The sequence below is a fragment of the Nicotiana tabacum genome, chromosome 14 (genome assembly GCF_000715075.1).
Source record: "Nicotiana tabacum cultivar K326 chromosome 14, ASM71507v2, whole genome shotgun sequence".
In the NCBI taxonomy this organism is placed as follows: Eukaryota; Viridiplantae; Streptophyta; class Magnoliopsida; order Solanales; family Solanaceae; genus Nicotiana; species Nicotiana tabacum.
In genome coordinates this window covers 73699501-73713132 of record NC_134093.1, presented here as the reverse complement: position 1 = coordinate 73713132, position 13632 = coordinate 73699501, and the positions used below count along the sequence as shown (strand labels likewise).

Sequence of the window (13632 nt, the reverse complement as noted above, 5' to 3'; positions counted from 1 at the left end):
TAATTATGTGGATTATTTAATTATGTGGCATTTTTTATTGACTAGGTCCCTTGCCACTGTGAACATCCATTAGGGTTGGGGATATATTTATCTATTTTCTTAACGGTAGGGACGTATTTGGACCGATAGTAGAACTAGGGAAAACATATATGTCGAGTCTCCCAGTTGTAAATCCAAAGGTCCACTTCCTTTTTCATAATTCACAAAAAACAATATTGATTCTTTTATTGAGTTAACAATAACAACACCAGAAACAACACAAACATCAACAACAACAATTCCGCCTCATCCCCAAACAAATTGAAAATTTTGGACCATTTCTCGATTTGTGCATGCCATCCTTTCGCATGTCACGCTAATCTTCTCTGTATCGTTCCAATTTTATCAGATGTCCCCAAAAGGACAGGAAGAACAACACAATTACCAAATTTTAAAAAATTAAAAGAAACTGTTAGATAGTTATGTAAATAATATGAATTAGTCCTAATATGAGCACCTTTACCACATTTTTTTATTGAGAAAGGTACCATAATACTCCCTCTGTCCTAGTTCATGTGTCACTCTTTTTTTTTTAGTCAGTGCTAAAAAGAATGACATATTTCTATATTTAGTAACAATTTAACTTTAAACTTCTTATTTTACCCTATGAAATGATATATAGCCACACATTTCTCTATTGCTAGTTTTAGATTTTTTTCTTTTTTAAACTCCGTGCCCACCATTCAAGGTTAAAACACAGTGCTCTCCTGAAAGATAGTGACAAACGATTTACAATGCTAATTCAAAACAGTTCCATAGTGAGGGTTATCAATAATCCCCTGAGTCAACCAAAGCCCTAAATTAGAGAAGGAAGAAGACATCAACTACATAGACTTCTCGTGTTGTGTTCTAAAATCAAACATAAAAAGCAATGAGCATTTATCTTTTTATTTTTTCCCGATCGATGCAATAAGCATTTATCCTGGATTACTTCCTCTTTTCAGCCTCAAAAGCAACACGCTCTTTATCCTCTAAGAAAATTTAAGGTCCTTATATTCTGGTGCATTTTTGGCCCTTTGGGTGAAGGAAGGAGATATACATAAACAACGAAAAGGAAAACGACTGCTCGACTGCGAGAGCTTCACATTTGAGAAGCACAGGAGCTAAACAGAAGAAGAAGATGCCACCTTCACTGAAGCAGACAAAGAAAAGGAATCATTCTTTTAAAATGTCATAACTCTGCAAGAATTTTAATAGACTTCATTAAAGAACATGCTATCACCAGAAAAAGAGACTGAGTTTTGTAATGATACACCATACAACAACATGTGATTCGCGGATTGTAGTATGTGACTAGAAAATTCAATCTATATGCATAAATCATAAATCTGTTTGTTGTTTGAATTCAGGCAAGAAGGAATAAGTGAAATGATGCTATAAAGGGCATTCTAGATGTAACAATTCACAAGAAACCATATGTTACCTGGAATCCTTGAGACTTGGCACCCAGAAATATAGAACAGTTTGCAGCTCCACATAGACAACGAACAGTTGCACCCCCGTACCACTCAAAATTATAGTTATATGCCAACTCCGTTCCAACAGATATATCTTGTTTTGCAAATATTCCTACCCTTGTTTCCCCTAACACTGTCCATTTCCTAGTTTCACAATTTGGATGGCTAGGAAATTCAGGAACACAATATCAGTGTTGTCATTCCACGCCATTTCATTAACCATAATAATATGCCACTGACTGACAAGGATCTCTATCTTATTTCACTTTCTAACAATTTGACAACTGACATTTCAGCACTTACCATGAATGATTTATGAATCTTGCAAAACTTCCCTTCCGGGTGGCATCAATGAAATAGTTAGCATTCAGATAAATTATGTACGCATCCTTAAGCCCTGCACAAATCATGCGAAATTGTAGTAGTAATCTGCAGATGTATTGACAACCATCCCCAATGCTGATAACTTACCATGAGCTTCATAAGCCTGAAACCTTTTCTTTGCTTGTCCAGATGATATCATTTCTTCTGAGTATTCAATGATAAACTGTCCAGCCTAATCATGTAAAGAGAGAGGAACAATTGGTTGATTGCAGTTACTGAGCAAAATCCTCTGATATATTGCAGAGAACGCAAATTTGATAAGCTCAGCTATGGACATTCTCTCTTCACGTGATCGTCAAGAAAAAGAAAATTCTTTTATAGGAAAAGGTAAAAGAAAGAAAAATCTTTTTATATATGCCGAAAGTATGCTATAAAATTTAATTGGTCACCCGAAAAGAAAATAGGCCGGTTGCTTCAGCAGAATTACCTTTATATTCTCATCAGCTAAAAGACCCCAACCACGCCCTTCAGTCCTAGGGGTGGCTAGTGGGCCGGTTAGGACCGGGACCGGCCCAGGACCGCGAGCCCATATGGACGGTGGTCCTAAATGGTCCTAACCGGATAGGACCGGGACCGTGGGGTGGTGGGCCGGGTAGTGGGCCGGTCTCATAGGGGAGACCCGCGAGACCGGGACCGTTTAGGACCGGGACCGGCTCAGAAGTGGGCCGGTTCAAACGGTCCTAAATGGGCCCAACGGATAATTTTTTAAAAAAAAATTTTTGACCGTTTGGCCATTTAAAAACTAGCCGTTTGGTCTGCCAAAATAGTCGTTGGCTATTTGCAAAATAGCCATTTAACCCCCAAAATTTTATTTTAACCCCAAACTTTTTATAATTATATTTTTTTCCTATTTTCAACTATAAATACCCCCTCATTCTTTCATTTTTCTCACAAAATCATCAATCTCTCTCAATCTCTCTCTAATATTCTTCTATAATTGCTTACTTAATTGTTACAATTTGTGCAAAATTGTGAAATTGGTGAATTGAAGTCTTCAAGTCTTCAACGATAATTATTTTTTAACAAGTTGTTCGTCAATTCGGTAAACTCGTTCCAACTCTTAAGTTTTAATATTATAGTTTTGTTTGTTTTATTTACTTTGCTTGATTAATTAAGATGGCTTATTCCCTAAAAAAAATATTACTAAAAATAAGGAAAAATCTAAGAGTGGTGAATCTAGTGGCGAATCTGTTCCTCCTCCACTTCCCCCGGCTCCCCGGCCGAAACCTGTTACCCTTCCTACACCTGCTATTCTTGATAGCGATAATAGTTTATTATAATTTACCGAGAGTCAATTTTGCCATAATATTGCACCCGATGAACAATTAAACCATGAATATATGAATGCTCTTTATGGTAATCCAACTATTGATGAAAATGATGATGAAGAAATAGATTTTGATGAAACGCAACCGGATGACGATACACCCACTAGTCCTGCTCCTGAAGTTAACCCAACTAATAATAATTCAAATGATCCCCCGTCTGACCCTCCTGTTACTGCCCCTACTTTTTCTAGACAACCTTCTAAACGGGCAGAAACATCTCTTGTTTGGCCATTTTTTACTCAACTAAGAGAAAAAAATAGGGCTAAGTCTAAAACTTGTGGCAAAGAGTTAGTTTTTAAATATGTTGGAAGTCGGGGGAGGGGGACGGAAAGTTTGACTATACACATATTGCTACACCCTCAAGATAAAACTAGATATTTTCGTATGAAAGCTTTGGCCGAGGGAACAAGTGCACCTAGTATGGCTGACCTTAGTACCGGGTCAAATCAATTTCAATCAAAAATTAACACTGTTACCGGTGGTATTTTATATTATGATCCAAAAATAGATCGTGAAGAATTGGCAAAAATGGTTACTGTTATGTGTTTACCCTATAGTTTTCCTTCTAACCCTCACTTTGTGTATTATATTAAAAAAGTTTATAATCCTACTTATAAAGGTTTTCCTCACACAACCGTAAAGAGTAATATTTATAAATATAAACATGAATATGAACAATATTTGCGCTATTTATTTACCCATATAAATTATCGTGTTGCTATTACAACTGATATTGGTAGAAGTGGTAATGACTGTGATTACCTTACTGTTACCAGTCATTGGATTGATGAGGATTGGATAATGCAAAAGCGCATTATTGCTTATAGAATAATTAATTCACGTCACACATGGCAGTTTATTTCTAGCACGATTACGGATATTTGTAGATATTTTTACATTAGTGATAAAATAATGTCAGTTTCAATGGATAATGCTACTAGTAACACAAATGTTGTAGCCTTGCTTACCACTACACTAAGTTCTGCATTTAGTAACATTTTTCATATTAGATGTATTTGTCATATTTACCATTTAATTGTGGGTGATGGTATGCAAATTTTAAATGTTGAAATTGAAAAGGTTAAAATGGCTCTTAATTGGCTTTTTTATTCAAACCGTAGAAGTAGACTTAAAGAATATTTTAAAAGATGCGATGAATTTGGCCTAAGAGAAAGAAAGGTTCCTAAACCTTGTCCAACTAGATGGAATTACATGTATGAAAGTTTAGTTGTTGCATATGAATATAGAAACCCCATAAACTCAACGTTTAATGCTCATGTAAGTGATGATGATGAGCACCTTACAAATGCGGATTGGGCTAATATTAAAATGCTTGTAGATTTTTTAGAAAAATTTCATATTGCTACAAATGAATTTTCTGGGCAATATTATCCTACTATTTCTAACTGTTTAGTTTATATTGAAGAACTTGCAAATTTGTTTGATCATTTTTCAGAGGGTGGGGAAATTTATCAACTTGCTATTGATTCCATGAGAAAAAAATTTAAAAAATATTTTTTCCCTATTCCCCCTATTTATGGTGTTGCTGCATTGTTAAATCCTACTATGAAATTAGGAGGTCCTCAATTTTGGTATGAAACTATTTATAATGGTTTAGCACTTGAAGATGAGGAGTTGTCTACACTTGCGGACGCAATAGCCTCAATTAAAATAAATGTTCAAACTATTTATAATACTTATCAAGTTGCATTAGATCATGCTAGACCAAATGTTCCAACTCCTTCTTCTTCTAGTTCTTAATCATCTAAAAGAACTGCGGGAGTAAGAGCACTTAGTGCTTGGGCAGGGTTCAGGGGTTCTCAAGGTTCTAGTACTAGTGATTTTTCACAACTAAATGAGCTTGAAATTTATTTGTCACAGGGAAATGAGGAAGTGAATCCCGACGGCTCCTTTAATATTTTGGAATGGTGGAAGGACAAAGAAAAACACTTTCCGATTCTTTCAAGGATGGCCCGAGACATTTTAACTATTCAAGCTTCAACAGTTGCATCAGAGAGCGCTTTCAGTCAAGCAAGACTTCAACTCGGTGATTATAGAGCGTCTATAAGGGAGAGCTTGGAAAAATCAGTACTTTTCAGAGATTGGATTCGTTCGGAAAGAAGAAATTTTGGACTTGCTGAATCACAACCAGAGGTAGACAAAGCTTATGAAGAAATGCTAGTTGAACTTGCGGGGGATGATGCTTCGCCTGGAAGCGGTGATGACCAAGCTTCATTTCCGCCACCACCAACGGAAATTCCTCCGGACCTTGAAGGATTTATTAAATTTGTAAGAGATACCATGTAAATTAATATGTAACTTGTATTTTGGCACATCTTGATTAATTTTTTTTTCTTCTCAATGGTGGTATTAGCACCTTGTTGTGCTCATTCCATAGGGGGAGGAAGACTAAGAAAGATATTGCCATAATTTTTTAATACTATAATAAAATATAACGCATTGCTTTGAATATCTCTTTACAATATTTTTGTCTTTTTATATACCTTAAGCTATACATATAGTATAATATAGTATATATATATATATATATATATATATATATATATATATATATATATATATATATATATCTTAAGATGTACATAGTATATAAGCCATATTCGATAGTATATATCTTACGATATACTATATATACATCTTAATATAGTAAGATGTGTGATATATATATATATATATATATATATATATATATATATATATATATATATATATATATAAGATGTATATATAGTATAGTAGATGTATATATAGTATAGTATATATATAAGCTATATTCGATATATATATTTATATACTATCGAATATGGCTTAAGATATATATCTATCTATCTATATATATATATATATATATATATATATATATATATATATATATATATATATATATATATATATATATATATACACACACTATACTATATATACATAGTATATAAGTCATATTCGATATATATATATATATATATATATATATATATATATATATATATATATATATCTTAAGATGTATATATAGTAAATCGAATATAGCTTATATATCTTAAGATGTATATATAGTATAGTATAGTATATATATTATAACGCATTGCTTTGAATATCTCTTTACAATATTTTTGTCTTTAAATTTGAATTAAAAAATTTAGGTGACAATTCTATAATATAATTTACTAGGAATTGCCTTAGATATTTTTATTACCATTTTTTTCTCTAACTTGTATAAAAATAATTTAAAAAATAAAAAATTTTCGTTGGGCCGACATGGGCCCGCTTAGGCCCGGGACCGGCCCACTTAACACGGGACCGTTAGTTCGTGGTCCCGGTCCCGAACTGGTTCCAACGAGAAGCCCGCGAAGACCGGGATCGCTTAGGACCGGCCCGCCTAGGACTGGCCCACTTAGGACCGGACCACTTAGGACCGGGCCCGCGAAGCCCACTTAGGACCGGGCCCGGCCCACATGCGACCCCAATTCAGTCCTGAACAACTTGGTTTTCGCCAATTCACATTTCTGGAATCACTGTGGATAGAAAGCAAAACACTTCAAAACAATATACCTAAAAATATCTAAAATGATACTCACTCTGTATCTTTTAAATACGGCACTGAATAGAGTCTCCCATTAGTTATTGAAGCAGTCAACATATAAGGAACTAGAAACTCCTACTTGCATTAGATGAAAGGATAAATTTAAGTGAAAAAAGAAAATTCTAAACACGCAAAGAACAAAATGACAAGCAGCAATTATTTTTAATTTTAGGTTTTTGTTTATCAAGGAATAATAAGGAAAAAAACTAGGAGCAATTATGCTATACAGCAATTGCTCGGAACAAAGCAAGTTCAACCAAACAGTGATCCCCAGTTCCTCGACATAACTAATAGATGAACCACTAAATTCCAAAGCATCATCTAATCACACCGCGATAAAATAGGAAACCTGCTGTACAAATATAGCGATGCCAGAGTACTTGATAGTTGCATTTTATCACAAAACATCAACCACACCCAAATATCACACCTTTCCAAAGAACCTTCTTGTTGAAACCAAATCTTTAAACAAATGAGTCACTACTTACAGCTATAAAGAGCACACGCTAGGGTGTCATATATGTAACGATATCACGCTTTGCTGCACGAGCATAGGATGAAAACTGTATACAACTCAGCTTCCTCATATCATACATAAACCTCTAGAATGAGCAACATATGGTGTTTTTAACAGCCAAAAGATATTTTTAAACAAAGGTATGAAACGAGAGAAAAGAAGGGAGTAAATGTTCACTAGTTAGCGGTTTACAACATACAATAGAGGTCCTTATAGGAGTTTAGCCTACACAAAATAAGGAAGATTTCCTAGTTACATAGATGCTTAATTATAGACTTATAGTACAACCATTAAGAATATTTCTTATAAGATTTAGTACAATTAATCCTGTACATTAAGAAAAATATAAACACATTCTAACTATCAAAATCAAGTTTATTTTTTGAACAGGCAAGTAATAGATCATATACGCCACTCTTACCAAGCGAATACTTGATTTCTAGAAATTTTTGCTGACAACAAGACTTGATTCGACAAGTTTGCTAGAGTGAAATAACAAGACAGGTTAATCAACATGAAATATTTACTTGACATGTTAAATAATGTGGCTGTTTATGTAGCAATTGATGGAGACTAGTGATGCGCAATGTATTGCTGATGTGGTCGGCATGATAGTGTCAATGACTCGATCACATGTACTGCTAAATGGGTAGGTCATTGACTTCACATGTCTGTCAATAACTGAAGAAATGTGGATTGAACAACTGGTTCGAAATATTAAGGAATTATGTCTTCCTCAAACCAACCACAAAAAAAAAGTTAAACAATTCAAGAATAATTTGACTTCACTAGAAAGGATGTGTGGAATTATCGATCAAAGAATATGAGGGCCACCCCTAGCCCTGTATGGGAAGAAATCACTAGTAGGCCAGGAGCACAAGCATTGTTGAATAAACCTGTATTTTAGAATAGTTTTACGGTACAGAAGTAGCTTGAAGTGGGCAAAACTTACTCAATGTTAGGTGAAAGAGGAGAAGCAACAAATGGACACTCATAAAGTAGATGCAAGAAACAGTTTTGTTTACCTAAAATCACATAACAATTGAATTTATATGTGGTTTTAAGAACACGTATTTTTATTTGGCATAAATTGAGAAAATATGCAAACTGATATTGAAATTGACTGTAAAGAAAAATAAAAGCAAACCAAATAAGATATGTAGCTTGGGTCCTCGAACCGAATGAAACAACAAAGGAAATATAAGCGAAGAAACAGAGTATTGAGAACCTTGAAAAAAGAGTATTATATTGCTTTTTTACTGTCTGAGGTGTGTTTTACAAATGATCAGACCCCCTTTATATAGTAGGGGAGTCCTACTCTTGATACAATTCTAAATATTTTAAGGACTCTCATGATGGGCTAATTAATCGGCCTCTTCTTGATACGTGCCGTGATTTTCGCCGAGATTCTCCCCCTAATTGCGGTTGTAACGACTTTTTGTTTCTTAGCTCGATCTTGATCCTGGCCGATCTTGATCTTGGCCGATCTCGATCTTGATCGGTCTCTGGGTCTTCGAGCTCGATCTTGACCGACCTCGATCTTGATCGGTCTATGGGTCTCGAACTCGACAGCATATTCTTCGTACCATGGCTCGATATTACAATGATGAACCTTGAACCATCATATTCCAATCTCGATTAATCATACAAAGGGTAAAACTCGATTTTGACCGTATACACATAGTCCCCTCATTTTTCGGAAAGAAGATGATGAGAAACGATATGAATTTCCGAACTTCGACTTGGTGGATGATGATGTCAACGACGAGCCCGATTGTGACGTATGCGACAAACGTCCCATCGGTCCGGTTACCAAGCCATTAAATGCGCGTCAGTTGATGATCGGCCATTACCAGTTTTAAACCATCATTGTGAAACCAATAAATAGCTTCTTTCTTCATCATCCCAAACTTTTATTTTCGAAACTTTTCCATTGCTATCTTCATAGTTTTTCGCCTTCTCCAAAGCTCCATATTTCCAGGTTTTTCAAATTTCGTTGCTTGTTCTTCTTAAAACGCTAAATACTTCAATTTCCATTCTTCTTCGTTCACAAAAACTAAATGACAAAAACATCTAAAACGGTTCGGCAGAAAGAGGATGCTTCCTCATCTCGGCCGGCCGGCGAGAAACCAGTGGTGGAGCCACGCCTTGAGGAACTTATTCCCGGGGTGTGTGTTATTGATTCCGATTTTAAGGTCGAGAAATCCTCATCGGTTGCTGGTCGATGCGAGCCGGTATCGAGATATATATGCTCGATACCCAAAAGTCTTCTTGATCTGGTGAAGAAAGATTACAATTGGGAAAACAAAGAGGTTGTGATACCGGCACCGGAGTAAGCGATCATTACCTACGTGGAAGGGTATCTGAAGGTTTACACTTATCCTTTCATGCTGGGTCCCCTCGATCCGATCATCGTCGATTTCTGCAAGAAATACCAGGTGACCCTCGGCCAAATTCACCCTTCTTTTTGGAGGATCGTGATATTTCTCCGTTTCTTCGTGAGTAAAATCGATGGTCTCCCTTTCACCCTCGACCGCCTCGTAAGATTATACAGCCCTCGAATTTATCGAGGTGGGTTAATAAAGCTTCAACGCTGGGCCACCAAGGTGTTTATCTCAAGTATAGATGAAAATAAAGATCGGGGCTGGATGGGCCGGTTCGTTCGGGTGAAGACCTCGGACCTAATCCCGGCCGAGAGCATGCCATTTCCTAAGAAATGGAATATGAAACGTAAGTATGATCCCATTTTTAATTTCCGTTTGTTATATTTACTTCTTCATCCTTTCCAGTCAGTGTTTTTCTGGATGCAGCCGTTGCTTGGATGCCGGGTGCAATTCCCTACCTCGAGAACTGGGTGAGGATCCCGGTTTCAACGTCAACATATGCCGAGGGCGCGTGGCGCGATTTGTCAAAGGGCCGGTGGGAGGGTCGTACTCATGGCAGGCCTTCTTCTTTTATTACCGATTTGCCTATCGTTCGAGCATTTTCTCAAGCATGAATTTACTTACTTTCTCCTTTTGTAGGTCTCGGAAAGGATGCGGCTATGAGACCCCCGTCCGGTGATGAAGAAGCTTTACCACCTATCTCGAAACCGGCGAAGGTGATTAAGAGAAAAAGGGCCTCGGACTCCGAGAATCAAAAACCGAAGAAAAGAGCGGCCCGTAAACCCAAGGGGAACACAATCCCACTAACTATGGAGTCGGTCCAAAGACTAAGGGATAAATAAGAAGAAGAAGGTGATTCTGAGATGGTGGCCCGTGCACGAGCTAGCACCGATATTTAGAAGACTTCGGAACCGCTGGGAGTCGATACTTCTCAGTCTAGGCTCGACGAGGTCGAAAAGGAGACTCCGGCCCAAGTTCCTGAGCCGAGGGGAACCGAAGATACTTTACCTATAGGTAAAGAGACCATTGAAGAGGCGGTGGATGCCGATGCAGGATCCGCGCTTGAAGCTCGTCGAGAGGGAGGCGGTGCCCCAAAAAACCTAATTGGGGTAATAATGATCGGGGATTCCCCCTCATTCCGGGCCTGACCACCCCCTGATCTGCCTCCCCCACTCGGGCGACCCATAGCTGACTGGGCTCCGCCCCTAGCTAGCTGAACTCCACCCCTAGCTGGCTGGGCGGGTGGTGAGGTAACTATTGCTGAAGTCGGAGGCTGAGTACTCCGCTGCGGAGACCCACCCAACATCCTAGGGCAATATCTCACAATGTGACAAAAATCCCCGCACTCGAAACAACCCCTCCTCTGACGAAACTGTTGCTCCTGATGCCCAAAAGAATTACCCGACGATACCTGAGCGGGCGGGGCATAATGAGAACCTTGTGCTAGCAATGCACTGAATGATGACTGACTCTGCTGAAACTGGTCCTGCTGAAACTGACCTCCCTGAGGAGCATCACTGAAACCACCCTGACCACGAGGCCTCTTAGTCTCCCTCTCAGTTCTCTCCTGACCTCGAACCATCTCAATCTGTCGAGCAATGTCGACAACCTCATCAAAGGTAACCCCGAATACTCTCTCCCTGGTCATAAGCAATCGAAGCTGAAAACTGAGGCCATCTATAAACCTCCTGATCCTCTCTCGGTCTGTGGGAACCAACCAGACCGCATGACGAGCTAACTTGGAGAACCGCATCTCACACTGTGTAACAGACATCTCACCCTGGCGAAGCTGCTCAAACTGCCTGCGCAGCTCCTCTCTGCGGGACTTAGGTACAACCTTCTCCAGAAAAAGAACGGAGAACTGCTGCCAAGTAAGGGGTGCTGCACCAACAGGCCTACGCCTCTCGTAAGCCTCCCACCATCTGAGTGCAACCCCAGAAAACTTAAAGGTAGTGAATGAGACCCCACAAGTCTCCAAAATACCAGCAGAACAGAGTATCCTCCGACACCTGTCCAAGAAGTCCTGAGTGTCCTCTCTCTCTGTACCACTGAAAGGTGGTGGCTGGAGTCTCCCAAACCTCTCCAACCTACGCTGATCATCCTCAGGCATAACAGGAACTACATAATCCTGTGCAGCTACAATCGGCTAGGTTGGTGGAGCTTCCGGTGTCTGAAGTCCCTGAATAACCTGCTCAGGTGTGCGAGCAATGGGAGTCTGAGTGCCTCCCCCAGCCTGAGAAGTGGTTGCGGCCGTCAAAATAGAGACCGCCTGAGCAAGGCCGGTACACACTGTCAGAATCTGAGCTAGGGCCTCCTGAAGGCCTGGAATCACAATAGGCACAGGTGGTGCCTGAGCTGGCGCATTAACAACTGGAACCTGGTCCTAATCTGGGACAACCGGTGGATCTGCAGGTACTGCCTCGGCTGCTGTACGGGCTACACCTCTGCCCCTATCACGGCCTCTACCGCGGCCTTGACCTCTTGCGGCCCAAACTGGTGGCTGACCCTCTTGACCGGTAGCATGAGTCCTCACCATATGTGAGAGAATAAAATACATATGTTTAGTTACTAGATCCCGAAAATTTTCACCGTCGGGACCGTGATGGCGCCTAACATTTCACTTGCTAGGCAAGCCAACGTTAGAGAATCATTAAACCAAATCCTTATTTCCATTCAGTAAATAACAATACTTAACTAAGATAAAATATAATAAGTGCGAAATAATATAAAAATTGTATTAATTACTACCACTCGGATCTGGAGTCACAACTCACGAGCATTCTAGAATTTACTACAAGTAATAGTCTGAAAGAATACAACTGTTTGAATGAAAGAAACAGTAAAATAGAAGGATAGATGGGGACTTCAAGGTCTGTGAATGCCGACAGATCTACCTTGAGTCTACGGATAGCGGGTCCAACAGCTAAAATCTCGATCAACTCGAGCCGGTACTAAAATCTGCACAGAAAGTGCAGAGTGCAGTATCAGTACAACTGACCCTATGTACTGGTAAGTGTCGAGCCTAACCTCGACGAAGTAGTGACGAGGCTAAGGCAAGGCACCTACAAATCAACCTGTACAATTTAACAGTGTATATACAAATAACATTAATGAAGAGCTAGACAAGAATTATCGGGAGGGGGAAACATGCTGGGGGAAATACGAAATAAAGAGCTACAACAGAATGAGAACTAGAACAACCAATATGCTATGAATCAACAGGAGCACGAATACAGTAAAGGAAAAATGCACGGCATCACCCTTCGTGCTTTTACTCTCAATCTCACCATAAAATCAATAGAAACGGCATGACATCACCCTTCGTGCATTAACTCTCATATCATGGCACGACATCACCCTTCGTGCTTTTACACTCACAATATGGTACGACATCACCCTTCGTGCATTAACACTCACAATATGGCACGACATCACCTTTCGTGCATTAACAATCTCCCTTACCATAATGCAATGTATAAATAACAACAAGGAGATAGAATAACAAGCACAAGCCTTACTTCAACATTTGGTCCCACAATATCAATCTCAACTTTGAAATAAATACTCAATTATCACTAGAGAATCCATAAACATGATAAGAACGATCAATTTAACAACACTAGTCTAAACACATAACAATTAGGCATAGAAAAGAGACAATATAAGAAAAACGGGAGAAAACAGGAAAAACAAGTAATTTGGCAGTGCATAAGTACTCGTCACCTCACATATACGCCGCTCACATGAATTTCACATAGCAGATAATATGAGGTTCCTAATTCTCTCAAGTCAGGGTTAGACACAACACTTACCTCATTCCAAATGCCACTTAATTCTCAATCACAACTTTTCCTCTAGAATTCACCTCCAAACCACATGTATCTATTCAAAAAATTACTCAATAATATCAAATATTGCT

General features: G+C 38.6%; 1 non-coding gene across 1 annotated transcript; it reads right to left on the bottom strand.

The window, feature by feature from the left end:
* Positions 1-303: 303 nt before the first annotated feature.
* LOC142169224 (U6 spliceosomal RNA) lies at positions 304-404 on the bottom strand. The gene has a single exon (XR_012698937.1). It is a non-coding gene; the product is annotated as a U6 spliceosomal RNA (small nuclear RNA).
* Between the last annotated feature and the right edge of the window lie 13228 nt (positions 405-13632).